Raw genomic sequence first — 13207 nt, 5'->3', positions numbered from 1 at the left:
GTTTTCATCAGTGTTTTAAGTTTTCACAGTACAGGTCTTTTGTTTCCTTAGGTAGGTTTGTTCCTAGATATTTTATTCTATTTGATATGGTGGTAAATGGGTTTATTTCCTTATTTTCTCTTTCTGATTTTTCATTGTTACTGTATAGGAATGCAAGAGATTTCTGTATATTCCTTTTGTATCCTGCAGCTTTACCAAATTTATTGATGAGGTCTAGTAGTTTTCTGGTACCATCTTTAGGATTTTCTATGTTGAGTATCTTAATGTTACTTACTTTTGTTGAGATATATTCAGTTTTTCTGTTTACATATAGATGGCTTGGGATATATTTGTTTTAAATAGCCTTGCTATGAACCAGTTGTTTAGCAAAAGTAAGAATATTCAAATTTTACTCAGTTGAGCTACCTGTTATCTGATATAATTCTGAGAATGAAAATAACATTTAATTTCTATACTCAGAATGGAATATTATTTAGGGACTCAATTATACATTATATTTAGTGTATATGTTTTCTAGTTTTTCCTTGTAATTAGTAGCTGTCCAAGGTCAAAGTCTTATTTTTAGTCTTTTATTTCCCCTGCTGAAATAAGTGACTTTTCCTATTAATGAAGTTAATTTTGTACTAGATACACTGGTGCAGACCAAGGAGAAGGAAGAGCTTTCTTAATTAAGTGAGATTAATATAAATTTGAGGTTATTAATTTCTTTTTAATGTTAATTAAAATATTAATAATGGATGCATGTATTGGTAAAATATGAATTTTGGCTAATGACACATAGATTTGTTTTCTGGAATGATGAAGAATAGATTGAACAATTTATGTTTTTATTTTATTCAACTTTAAATCTCAGTAAACTTCTAAGATTTTCTCTTATCATCTGCCATGGTCAGCAAGATTCTTTAAACTACTTCTAATAGTAACAAGACCAAGCAGAATTTGATGCTCTTATGTATCTTTTTCTAGTTCTGCAGAAAAACCATTTTCAAGACTCTAAAAACATTCTAAAGGTACAGTGTACCATATAAAGCTTTATATTCAGTGTAGAGGAAAGTGGTTTCCTACCAAATAGAAGTGAGCATACTGTATTTTATTTTTAAGGTTGTTAGGTTCCTTGCATAGAAATACAGTCCAGCCCTCTTATTCTCCTGATCTCTACCACCTATACATTGAGATTCTTCAGAAGCACTGGTAGGGATGCTGGTAGTTAGCCTTTTGATCAAAGTTGTGCAGGAAACTTGGCTGAACCTCAGGAGAGAATCTTCTGTGCATGAGCACTCTTTTCCTAAGCAAAATTATGCTTTATTTGTGCCCCCAAACACTTGAGCTTATCACTGTGGCCTGAGCAATATATTAACTAAGTTAATAATAATTAGGGCTTTAATTAGAGAAAGTAGTAGGTATCTTAGGTTTACCTTAGTCCTAGCAAGAGAGCAGTTGATATAAATAAGCCTGACCCTTTGTTACCATGTGATTAATGCACTTGAAGGATGAGAAAATATTTTCATGGGTGATAGAACTAATGGTCAGATGTTGAATTTGGTTGACTATAATCATAGAGTTTCTTGTTCTTATAGCCACGTGGACAAACATTTGGATTTTCTAGATGGTTTTATAGTTTTCGCAAAATAAATGTCTGGGACAAAAGGTCAGAATTATTAAATAAAATGGGGAAAACATTCTCTATCCTGACCCTGTGAAATTACCAGATTATAAGAAAATGTATTAACTCCACACTTGAATTTGTTGCTTATAGACAGTCAAAATATTTTTGCTATTTTAGAAAGTAATGACAGAGCCCATGTTTTACAAGAAAGAAGGTATAGTAATGAGTTTTGATTGTCTTTCGAACTACAGCTTTTTATTTTCCTTAAATGAAAGGGCTTTCTTTCAGCACCCTTAGTGTTACTGTGTTTCTGGCAGCATAGCTCCAGGCCATTTTAAATAATATATATCTCTAACAAGTTTGGAAAGTCACATAGCAGAAAGATATTTGACTTCTAAAATTTTTCATTGTCAAAATGGGAGAGGCATTTTGTTTCACAAAGATATACTTACACATCAAGAGTTTTTCACAAGCAGAGTCTTGCCAGATGGTGTATATATTTAATACTCATTTCTTCAGCATCTTCCTATGTATCTCATGTTCACTGGGTGATTATACTACTCAGGAGAAGGTCAGACATCTGTGAGTTAGTGGATGCCTTAGAACCAGCAACAGCTCTGCTTGAGGAATCCCTTGTGATTAGTCAGTCAACAAATTACTGAATTACTGTTAACTGTCATACAGTGTGATAGGCATGGGAATGTCACTCTACCTTGAATCTGTTTACTTCTTCCCACCTTCACTACCCTCCTAGTCCCAAGCCACCATCACATTTCCCATGATCTACTGTTACATAGAGTGGATTTCCCAGATTCTTTTCTTATCCTTTTCCAATCTAATCTCTATACTGCAACTAAAGTGATCATTCTAAAAACCAGCTGGAATCTTCACTGTACTAAGGACAAGCTCCAAGATCCTTATAGTTCCTATATGCTGTGGTTTCTCACTTCTCCTTGCTCATCCCATACTGCTCTGTTGTCAGCTATATGAAAAATAAGTCTTATGAGATATAAATAAATGAGAAATAAATCTTATGTTGTTTTCTAGCACTTTGATATTTTCCTTCACTACAACTATACCAGTTTGTAATTGTATGTTTATTTGATTATCTGTCATTTTGGATGGTCTTTGAGTTCCGTGATATTCGCACCTAAAAGAGTGTCTTACCCAAAAGCTCTGAAATATGTATGAGTGGGCAGGAGTGGAATGAGTATAGAAGACCCAGTCTCTGTCCTCATATAGTCTGCAGTGAGGGTGAGAAACCATTTAAAAAGCAATTTAAGTACGTCTTTGTAATGTTACAGTGGTACAAGAGCAAGGCATAGGGAACATGTGATGGGTTAGGTAAAAGTAAGAGCACTGGCTTGGAACTAGACAGATCTAGAGTCATATTCTGCTTTATCTCAGTGGGACTTTTGGCAAGTTCCTAAACTTGCCTCAGGTGTGGGAGGAGAGTAATAATTCCTTCCTCACAGGTTTGTCAAAAGAATTAAATAAGAAAATTAACATAAATTAATAATGGCTAATATTTATTAAACACTTATTATATACTGATGTTTTATTACATATTATAAATGTAATATATCCAGCACATATGTTATATATGATGGTTGTATGGTATCACCAACTTGATGGACATGAATTTCAGCAAGCTCTGGGAGTTGATGGACAGGAAAGCCTGGCATGCTGCAGTCCATGGGGTCTCAAAGAGTTGGACACTACTGAGCTATTATATACTGAACTGAACTATTATATACTGGGCATGTTCTAAGCATTTTAATTGTTTTCATTCGATCTTCAAAATAAGCCTGAATAATAGCCATAAATATTGCCTCTATTTTACCATTGAGGAAACTGAAGTCTGGAAAGGTTAAGGAATTTGCCAGAGGTTACTGACTTAAACCAATAACCTTAGAGCCAGAAATCAAACGTAGAGTCTAAATCTAGAACCTGTGCTCTGCAGCACTATACCATGCCTCCATATTTGTAAATTTTCTTTCTCACTATACGTACAAACATATGTAGCAGGGATATTTAATTTGAATCTTAGAACAAGATAAAAGTGCTTAGACTTGTATATCTTATTTAGATTCTTTCATTCTCAGCTGTTCTTGTTTCTGTAATTACCCTTTTAAGAGATAAATACTTGAAAATAAAGGAAGAATTTTACTCAGATATTTTTTACTTAATATTTCACATCTCAAAATAAGATACTTTCTTATACTTTTTTCCCAGAAAATGAGAGCTAAGAAACAACTTCATTTCTTTTTTATTGTTTCTTTACTTTGGTTCATGACTAGGCCTCTTTTTTTTCTTTAACATACATAAATTATATTATTCAAAAATCCTGTATCTGTGGATAAGGTGGCTTCAGAGCTTCATAACCTGATGAGAAATTATTGAAGTACGTTGTATTTTGTATGTAAACAGTGTGTTTACTGTGTTAACACACAGTATATTCAGCATTAAACTAACAGAATTCTCACATACTTCTCTCTTTCATTATAAACCCACAAAAGAAAATATCCTCTCTTGCTTTTTACAAATAAACCACTCATTTGGACTTGATTATTTCTCAGTTGCAGTTTTCATTTTCAAAGTGTTTAGTGTACCTGTGTCTCACTTTGACCTGAAGTTAAATGATTTCATAAACAACAGATTTTTAAGGAATTTTTTCATTCTGTGGTCTTTTCCATACATTTCATCATGGCAGTGGGAAGCCAGCACTCCCCTGTGAGGGTTGTTAGATGTTTCAGAGCCTGGGGGCAGACATCTGGTGCACAGGAGGAGTACCAAGAACCTGAGTTATTGAAAGAGAACCAACTGCATCTTGAAATAGAAATCTGGTTCACTATATTTGATGCTGCCAGTCACACTAAATGATTTTGGAATATTGCATTTTGAACAGGAATTGCATTCATTTTACTGAATATTGTTGAGCTGCATTAATTCCTTTGTCTATCCTGATTTTGTCATTATCTTGATGGATTCTGAGAGATATTTTGTACTGTTAATGCCTCTGGTGAATTGACATTAGTTTTTAAATTTTCACTCAGCTCAACCAGTGTTTTTTCAATATTCGGGATGAAAACACTTTGAAAGCTGGTGGGAGCATCATGTGCTATCTTGAAGAAGTTGAAATTCTTAGCTTGCAGATCCTAGGGAATATTATTGCCAGAAGTTTTCATGTGTTGAGCCATTAGCTATCTGGAGTACTGCTTTCATTTGGAATCTAATAAAGTAGATTCCTTAAAAAAAGAGAGAGAGAAAGACCCTTAAAAGTATCCGTAGTCCTTAGAAATTTTAGCTGATCTTTTGTGATGTCTTCATTGCAGTTTTCTGAATTTGAAAATTGTGTCTAAGTAGAGTTTAATGATTTTTAACCAAGAATCCAATGCAGCCTAATATTTATGATGCCCATTCCAGAGTTTTTGTCTTGTCCTTTTGCTCTGTCCTCTAGTTTTATGCTTTAGGGCTAGACACTTAAATTCTGTCTGTTTCCTCTTTAGTAAATGGTAATGTGAATGTTCTTTTTACAATTGCCAGAGATAATCGGTGATACTAGATTTTTTTTTTCTTCCCTTAAGAAATACTGGGAGATTTAGGTTCAAATGCATCTCAAAGCTTCCTTTTCAATTTCTGTATCAGTAAAATGGAAGATTGAAGCATACTCATCCTACAAAAAAAAAGAGCTTTAGCCTCAGGATAATCTAATGAAAATTACTCTTAATCGCTTTTTCTGTATTGTTATTAGTGAGCTAGACAGAGTTCAGAAAAGAAATGTAATAGAAATTTCAGGTTCTTATACCCTATTGAATTTTACTCCTACTGTCACTTCTTCAGTGATACAGAGTCTTTTGAAACTTTAAGAAAAGTGAATATGGCCTTACAGCTGCAGGCCTGTTCTTTTCACGTGTCACTGGTCTTCTTCAACCACTTTAAAGCCACCAGAGTTGAAAGAATACCTAAATTTGATAATTTCAGGTCAGAATGACATTGGTGAGAGCTTTTGAGATTGTGTCCATGTACCAAGCACAACTCTTCCTGTGGAACATTTACTTTCTTATCTTTTTTGGTTATTTTGATGCTTTACTTTGAAGAAAATAGTGGTTGCTGAATAGCTCTTAAGTTATTTGTTTAAAAAAGGTGTTACCCAAGCAAAAAGTCTCCTATTATCCAATGAAATCTTTTTTTGTCACTTATATCTCTAAGCTGTGTATAGAACTGGTCAAAAATGACCAGTGGTTGCTCTTTTTTAAACTACTAGTATTATATCTTAAAATGGTAATGACACTGTAAGTTTCATTAATATTTTGAATGCATCTCATGGCTAATTCCAACTTCTGTCTTTTTCTTTTTAAAATCATCAATATTTAAATCTCATTATTTTAATTATATCCAATTAAATGTGCTTGCATAATCAGTATATTTTGTTACATGCATTAGTAAAGAGAGCACTTTAAGATACTTAGCATACTGACTTTCATCATATATTAAATTTGCATGCCTTAAAATAGATTTTATATGGAAGTTTTAGATAACACATGTGATAGGTATATAAATCAGATGCCAGAGTCTTTATCTGTTAAATAAATGTTCTTTGAGAATTCTTATCCTCTTGGTTCTTAGTTTGGTTCATTTTCATTTCCTAAATTATTTTATACTGCTCTGTAGATAATCTGGATGCATTCTGATGCATGCATGCTAAATAAGATGGTAGCAAGAAAAAATTGCACATATATAAATATTTGGAAGTGTCATTCCTCTGTAAAATCCTCTATAAAATCGTCATAAAAGGCCATACATTTGTTAGAGCACTATACAGTTAAATGATTGCCTTATCCACTAACAGGGCAAAAGTCAAAGGCCCTGTGATGGATCCGATTATGGGCCTGAGAGTCACTGGCTATGCCATGTATTAGTTTGATGACCTGGGCAAGTTACTAGACTCATGTATGTGTTACAGCCTCACCTGTACAATGATTATATTTATGCCTATTTATTGAGTAATTATGAGAATTAAACTGGATAGTGCCAAGTGGTAATTGTTCAATAAATATTAATTTATACTTCTATATCTCTAAATTTAGACATGGATGCAGGGATATTTAATTTTTAAATTTCTCTTCTGAAACATTTTGCGACAAGTTGGGCATGTCTCCAGTCCATGTGAAATTTCCATGGTACTCATCTCTGAAAAGAGGTGGGGAAGCAGCTTTTTCTTTGGAGACTTTTATTTACCCTGCCACCTGTAAAGTGTGTTTCTCCTAGAAACACCTCTCCTAGCAGGATGGTAACTATTTCAAGAAGGAAAAAGGTAAGAGAAATTCGGAAGGAGACGTAAATTCTTCTGAATTTTCTCAGCATGTTTATATGAGCAGAAGTTATGCAAATAAATATTTTCAAGCTTGGACTAAAACTAAGGAACACCAACCACATTTGGCATATAGATGAAAACTATAAGCCCATAACAGAAATCCCAAGAGCTTTAATTAAAACCAATAGTCTGCCCTTTTTTATTGGAACAGACTAGTGATCTTGCATTTTATATCCATTTCATACTTAAAAAGCTGTTACAATAAGCTGTTTCAAACAATGACAGTGCTATGTATAGTTGGGGATTGGTTGCATTTGTTAGCAGTAAATAAGAACAGCTGTTCTGTTTGATACACACAGATATTACCATGCCATTTTTTTCTAAGGTTAAATATTGATTTATAAGGTGGGAAATAAAATATCTCAGCATTGCTTCAAGCCAAATATGACTCTTGATATAGCATAAACAGGGATTTGTAAAGTGTAAAATCACTATTTTAGAAATTGATGTTTTAGTGTAAAACATTTAAAACATTTTAGTGGCTCAAATTTCTGTTATTATGGAGAATCTACAGATCTTGCCTAGCTCCCTATCTCTTCTAAATTCCTTTTATTGGAGTATAGTTGATTTGCAGTGATGTGTTAGTTTCTAGTGTACGGCAGAGTGACTCAGTTATACGTATGTGATAGTCTGCATTGCTCACCTCAAACTCCCAGTCCATCTCTCCCCAACCCCGTTGGGAACCACAAGTCTGTTCTCTGTGTCTGTGAACCTGTTTCTCTCATAGATAAGTTCATTTGTGTCTTGTTTTAGATTCCTTATGTAAGTGATATTATATGTATTTGTTTTTCTCTTTCTGACTTCTTTTAGTATGATAATCTCTAGGTCCATCCATGTTGCTGCAGATGGCATTATTTCATTCTTTTTTATAGCTGCGGCTGCTGCTAAATTGCTTCAGTCATGTCTGACTCTGTGCGACCCCATAGACGGCAGCCCACCAGGCTCCCCCATCCCTGGGATTCTCCAGGCAAGAACACTAGAGTAGGTTGCCATTTCCTTCTCCAATGCATGAAAGTGAAACGTGAAAGTGAAGTCACTCAGTCGTGTCTGACTCTTAGCGACCCCATGGACTGCAGCCCACCAGGCTTCTCCATCCATGGGATTTTCCAGGCAAGAGTACTGGAGTGGGGTGCCATTGCTGAGTAGTGTTCTATTGTGTGTGTGTGTGTGCACGCGCACCATATCTTCTTCATCCATTCATCTGTTGTTGGACTTTGAGGTTGTTTTCATGTCTTGGCATTGTAAGCATTGCTGCAGTGAACACAGGGTGCATGTATCTTTTCAAAGTACATAATGGTTTTGTCTGGTTATATGCCCAAGAGTAGAATTGCTGGATCATATGGCAGTTCTATTATTTTTTTGAGGAATCTCTGTACTATTTTCCATAGTGGCTGCACCAGTCTACATTCCCACCTGCAGTGTAGGAGGGTTCCCTTTCCTCCACACTCTCTCCAGCATTTACTGTAGACTTAATAATGATGGCTGTTCTGACCAGCGTGAAGCTGGTACCTCATTGTGGTTTTGATTTGCATTTTCTCTAATAATTAGCAATTCTCACTCCCTATTTTTACTGAAGTCAGGAAGAAGACAAGGGTGCCCACTTTCACTACTGCTGTTGAACATAGTTCTGGAAGTTTTGGCCACAGCAATCAGAGCAGAAAAAGAAATAAAAGAAATCCAAATTGGAAAAGAAGAAGTAACACACTCACTGTTTGCAGATGACATGATCCTCTACATAGAAAACCCTAAAGACTCCTCCAGAAAAGTACTAGAGCTAATCAGTGAATATAGTAACGTTGCAGGATATAAAATCAACACACAGAAATCCCTTGCATTCCTATACACTAATAATGAGAAAGTAGAAAAAGAAATTAAGGAAACAATTCCATTCACCATTGCAACGAAAAGAATAAAATACTTAGGAATATATCTACCTAAAGAAACTAAAGACCTATATATAGAAAACTATAAAACACTGGTGAAAGACATCAAAGAGGACACTAATAGATGGAGAAATATACCATGTTCATGGATCAGAAGAATCAATATAGTGAAAATGAGTATACTACCCAAAGCAATCTACAGATTCAGTGCAATCCCTATCAAGCTACCAGCGGTATTTTTCACAGAGCTAGAACAAATAATTTCACAATTTGTATGGGAATACAAAAAACCTCGAATAGCCAAAGCAATCTTGAGAAAGAAGTATGGAACTGGAGGAATGAACCCGCCTGACTTCAGGCTCTACTACAAAGCTACAGTCATCAAGACAGTATGGTACTGGCACAAAGACAGAAATATAGATCAATGGAACAAAATAGAAAGCCCAGAGATAAATCCACACACCTATGGACACGTTATCTTCGACAAAGGAGGCAAGAATATACAGTGGATTAAAGACAATCTCTTTAATAAGTGGTGCTGGGAAAACTGGTCAACCACATGTAAAAGAATGAAACTAGTACACTTTCTAACACGATACACAAAAATAAACTCAAAATGGATTAAAGATCTAAATGTAAGACCAGAAACTATAAAACTCCTAGAGGAGAACATAGGCAAAACACTCTCCGACATAAATCACAGCAGGATCCTCTATGACCCACCTCCCAGAATACTGGAAATAAAAGCAAAAATAAACAAATGGGATCTAATTAATATTAAAAGCTTCTGCACAACAAAGGAAACTATAAGCAAGGTGAAAAGACAGCCTTCCGAATGGGAGAAAATAATAGCAAATGAAGCAACTGACAAACAACTAATCTCAAAAATATACAAACAACTCCTGCAGCTCAATTCCAGAAAAATAAACGACCCAATCAAAAAATGGGCCAAAGAACTAAACAGATGTTTCTCCAAAGAAGACATACAGATGGCTAACAAACACAAGAAAAGATGCTCAACATCACTTATTATCAGAGAATGCAAATCAAGACCATAATGAGGTACCATTGCACACCAGTCAGAATGGCTGCGATCCAAAAGTCTACAAGCAATAAATGCTGGAGAGGGTGTGGAGAAAAGGGAACCCTCTTACACTGTTGGTGGGAATGCAAACTAGTACAGCCACTATGGAGAACAGTGTGGAGATGCCTTAAAAAATTGCAAATAACTGCCATATGACCCAGCAATCCCACCGCTGGGCATACACACTGAGGAAACCAGAATAGAAAGAGACACATGTACCCCAATGTTCATCGCAGCACTGTTTATAATAGCCAGGACATGGAAGCAACCTAGATGTCCATCAGCAGATGAATGGATAAGAAAGCTGTGGTACAGAGACACAATGGAGTATTACTCAGCCATTAAAAAGAATACATTTGAATCAGTTCTAATGAGGTGGATGAAACTGGAGCCGATTATACAGAGTGAAGTAAGCTGGAAAGAAAAACAGCAATACAGTATACTAACACATATATATGGAATTTAGAAAGATGGTAACGATAACCTTGTATGTGAGACAGCAAAAGAGACACAGATGTATAGAACAGTCTTTTGGACTCTGTGGGAGAGGGCGAGGGTGGGATGATTTGGGAGAATGGCATTGAAATATGTATACTATCCTGTAAGAAACGAATTGCCAGTCTATGTTCGATGCAGGATACAGGATGCTTGGGGCTGGTGTACTGGGATGACCCAGAGAGATGGTATGGGGAGGGAGGTGGTAGGAGGATACAGGATTGGGAACACATGTACACCCATGGCGGATTCATGTTGATGGATGGCAAAACCAATACAGTATTGTAAAATTCTAAAAAAAGAAATTAGAGACAAAGCCAACAGTAAAATTCACAACTTCTGACTCTCTGCCATCTTTTCTTAGTATCATTGCTGCCTTTTAGTGCTCATGTTGGAAAAAGGTCAAGATAGAGTGTGATTTTATAAGCCTGGTTTCTAATAGTTTTAAGAAGTGAATTGTTTCTACAATTACTTTGGACTCTAAGTTGCAGGAAATTCTGTTAATGTAATTCAGATTTCTACCCCTCCCCCCTCTTCCTTGCCCTCTAAAATTAATCACCAGGAATAAGTCAGATTCCATGTTTGGTTAGATTGCCAGGATTAGCAAGGTTGTAACAAATAACAAAACAACTACTTCTTTGAAGGATTATTTCATTGTTAGGGGCAGTAGTCTATTTAAGTTATGTCAAGCAAAAATATAGGTTTTAGAAAAACATGGAGAGATAATATGGAACCTAACAGCAAAAGCTGATATAGGCCTTTTGGGAGATAATAGTTGTCAGCGGCTTCTCCTCTTCTCTCTCTGTGGCAGCTACTATGTCATCTCTCATTCTATTTGTAAGTTTGTGTCATTCTTCTGTTTGATCCTATAAACCAGCTTTTTTGATTGCTTGTCATTGTGCACATGCGAAAATAGAGCTGCTGGTACATCCTTCTGTGACCCTATAATCCCAGCACTCATCACTGGCAGACCAGGTTCAGTCTCTGTATCTCCCAGTTCAGAAGTTTGAAAGAACAACCAGGATTGGTCCTTAACAAATCTTTAGGTTTCATCCAGCTGCTTCATCTTTGTTTTTATCTTCAGAGGCTGTAAGCTGGAGCCCATTCCCTAAGAAAAGGGCCAGGGTAGGGCAGGCAGATGGACTGATAGACCTACCGCACTACTGAGTATAGACCCTTAGTAGTCACTTTAGAACCTTCTTTATATCACAGTCACCTGCCAGTTACTTCTGCAGATATTCCTGAGTGCTTCTGAGAGTATTTAGAAGTGAATAGTGGCGAGAATTTTTATTAGAGTCAAATCTGCTTTGATGCCATGATTGTCCTAGCTGATAGATTTCATTTACCAGGAATTTTGAAGTTACCTAAATAGTACCTATATGCAGGTCAGGAAGCAACAGTTAGAACTGGACATGGAACAACAGACTGGTTCCAAGTAGGAAAAGGAGTATGTCAAGGCTGTATATTGTCACCCTGCTTATTTAACTTCTATGCAGAGTACATCATGAGAAACGCTGGACTGGAAGAAGCACAAGCTGGAATCAAGATTGCCAGGAGAAATATCAATAACCTCAGATATGCAGATGACACCACCCTTATGGCAGAAAGTGAAGAAGAACTAAAAAGCCTCTTGATGAAAGCGAAAGAGGAGAGTGAAAAAGTTGGCTTAAAGCTCAACATTCAGAAAACGAAGATCGTGGCATCTGGTCCCATCACTTCATGGGAAATAGATGAGGAAACAATGGAAACAGTGTCAGACTTTATTTTGGGGGGCTCCAAAATCACTGCAGATGGTGATTGCAGCCATGAAATTAGAAGACGCTTACTCCCTGGAAGGAAAGTTATGACCAAACGAGATAGTATATTCAAAAGCAGAGACATTACTTTGCCAACAAAGGTCCGTCTAGTCAAGGCTATGGTTTTTCCAGTGGTCATGTATGGATGAGAGAGTGGGACTGTGAAGAAAGCTGAATGCCGAAGAATTGATGCTTTTGAACTGTGGTGCTGGAGAAGACTCTTGTGAGTCCCTTGGACTGCAAGGAGATCCAACCAGTCCATTCTAAAGGAGATCAGTCCTGGGTGTTCTTTGGAAGGACTGATGCTGAAGCTGAAACTCCAGTACTTTGGCCACCTCATGGGAAGAGTTGACTCATTGGAAAAATTCTGAGGCTGGGAAGGATTGGGGGCAAGAGGAGAAAGGGACGACAGAGGATGAGATGGCTGGATGGCATCACTGACTCGATGGACATGAGTTTGGGTAGACTCCGGGAGCTGGTGATGGACAGGGAGGCCTGGCGTGCTGTAGTTCATGGGGTTGCAAAGAGTCAGACACGGTTGAGTGACTAAACTGAACTGAACTAAACTGAAATAGTACTGTATAAACTGTCTTAGTTAATCAGGAAAGGCTCGGCTTCATTGCAGTCACTCAAGGACTAAGCCACATTTCTTTAATGCTTCTCTTGCTAAATAGTAGTACTGATTAGAATGGTTTGGTTTATTGAACATCTACAATGTTAGGTTTGTTTCATATCGTATTTACCAGGTTTGCTAAGGTGGTTAATACCAATTTCATATATCTCTGTCTCACATTGCCTTAGAGCTACAGGTGAGCTGCAGCTCTGATTTGGCTAGAGATCAACTAGGTGTCTTCTTATTCCAGAGCCTGGATTGAACAAACAGCTCCTGTCTGGAACATGCTGTTCGTGATGCAAAGGCAGAAATGCAGGAACCTGAGCAGAACCACACAATCTAATTTAAAGCTT

The 13207-nt window shown here is 36.5% G+C and overlaps 1 protein-coding gene across 2 annotated transcripts in view; it reads left to right on the top strand.

The window, feature by feature from the left end:
* CFAP20DC (CFAP20 domain containing) overlaps window positions 1-13207 on the top strand; it is a 263974-nt gene that overhangs the window by 15327 nt on the left and 235440 nt on the right. The window lies entirely within an intron of this gene.

Source organism: Oryx dammah, unplaced genomic scaffold (genome assembly GCF_014754425.2).
Source record: "Oryx dammah isolate SB20612 unplaced genomic scaffold, SCBI_Odam_1.1 HiC_scaffold_9, whole genome shotgun sequence".
In the NCBI taxonomy this organism is placed as follows: Eukaryota; Metazoa; Chordata; class Mammalia; order Artiodactyla; family Bovidae; genus Oryx; species Oryx dammah.
This window is presented reverse-complemented; position numbering and strand designations above follow the sequence as displayed.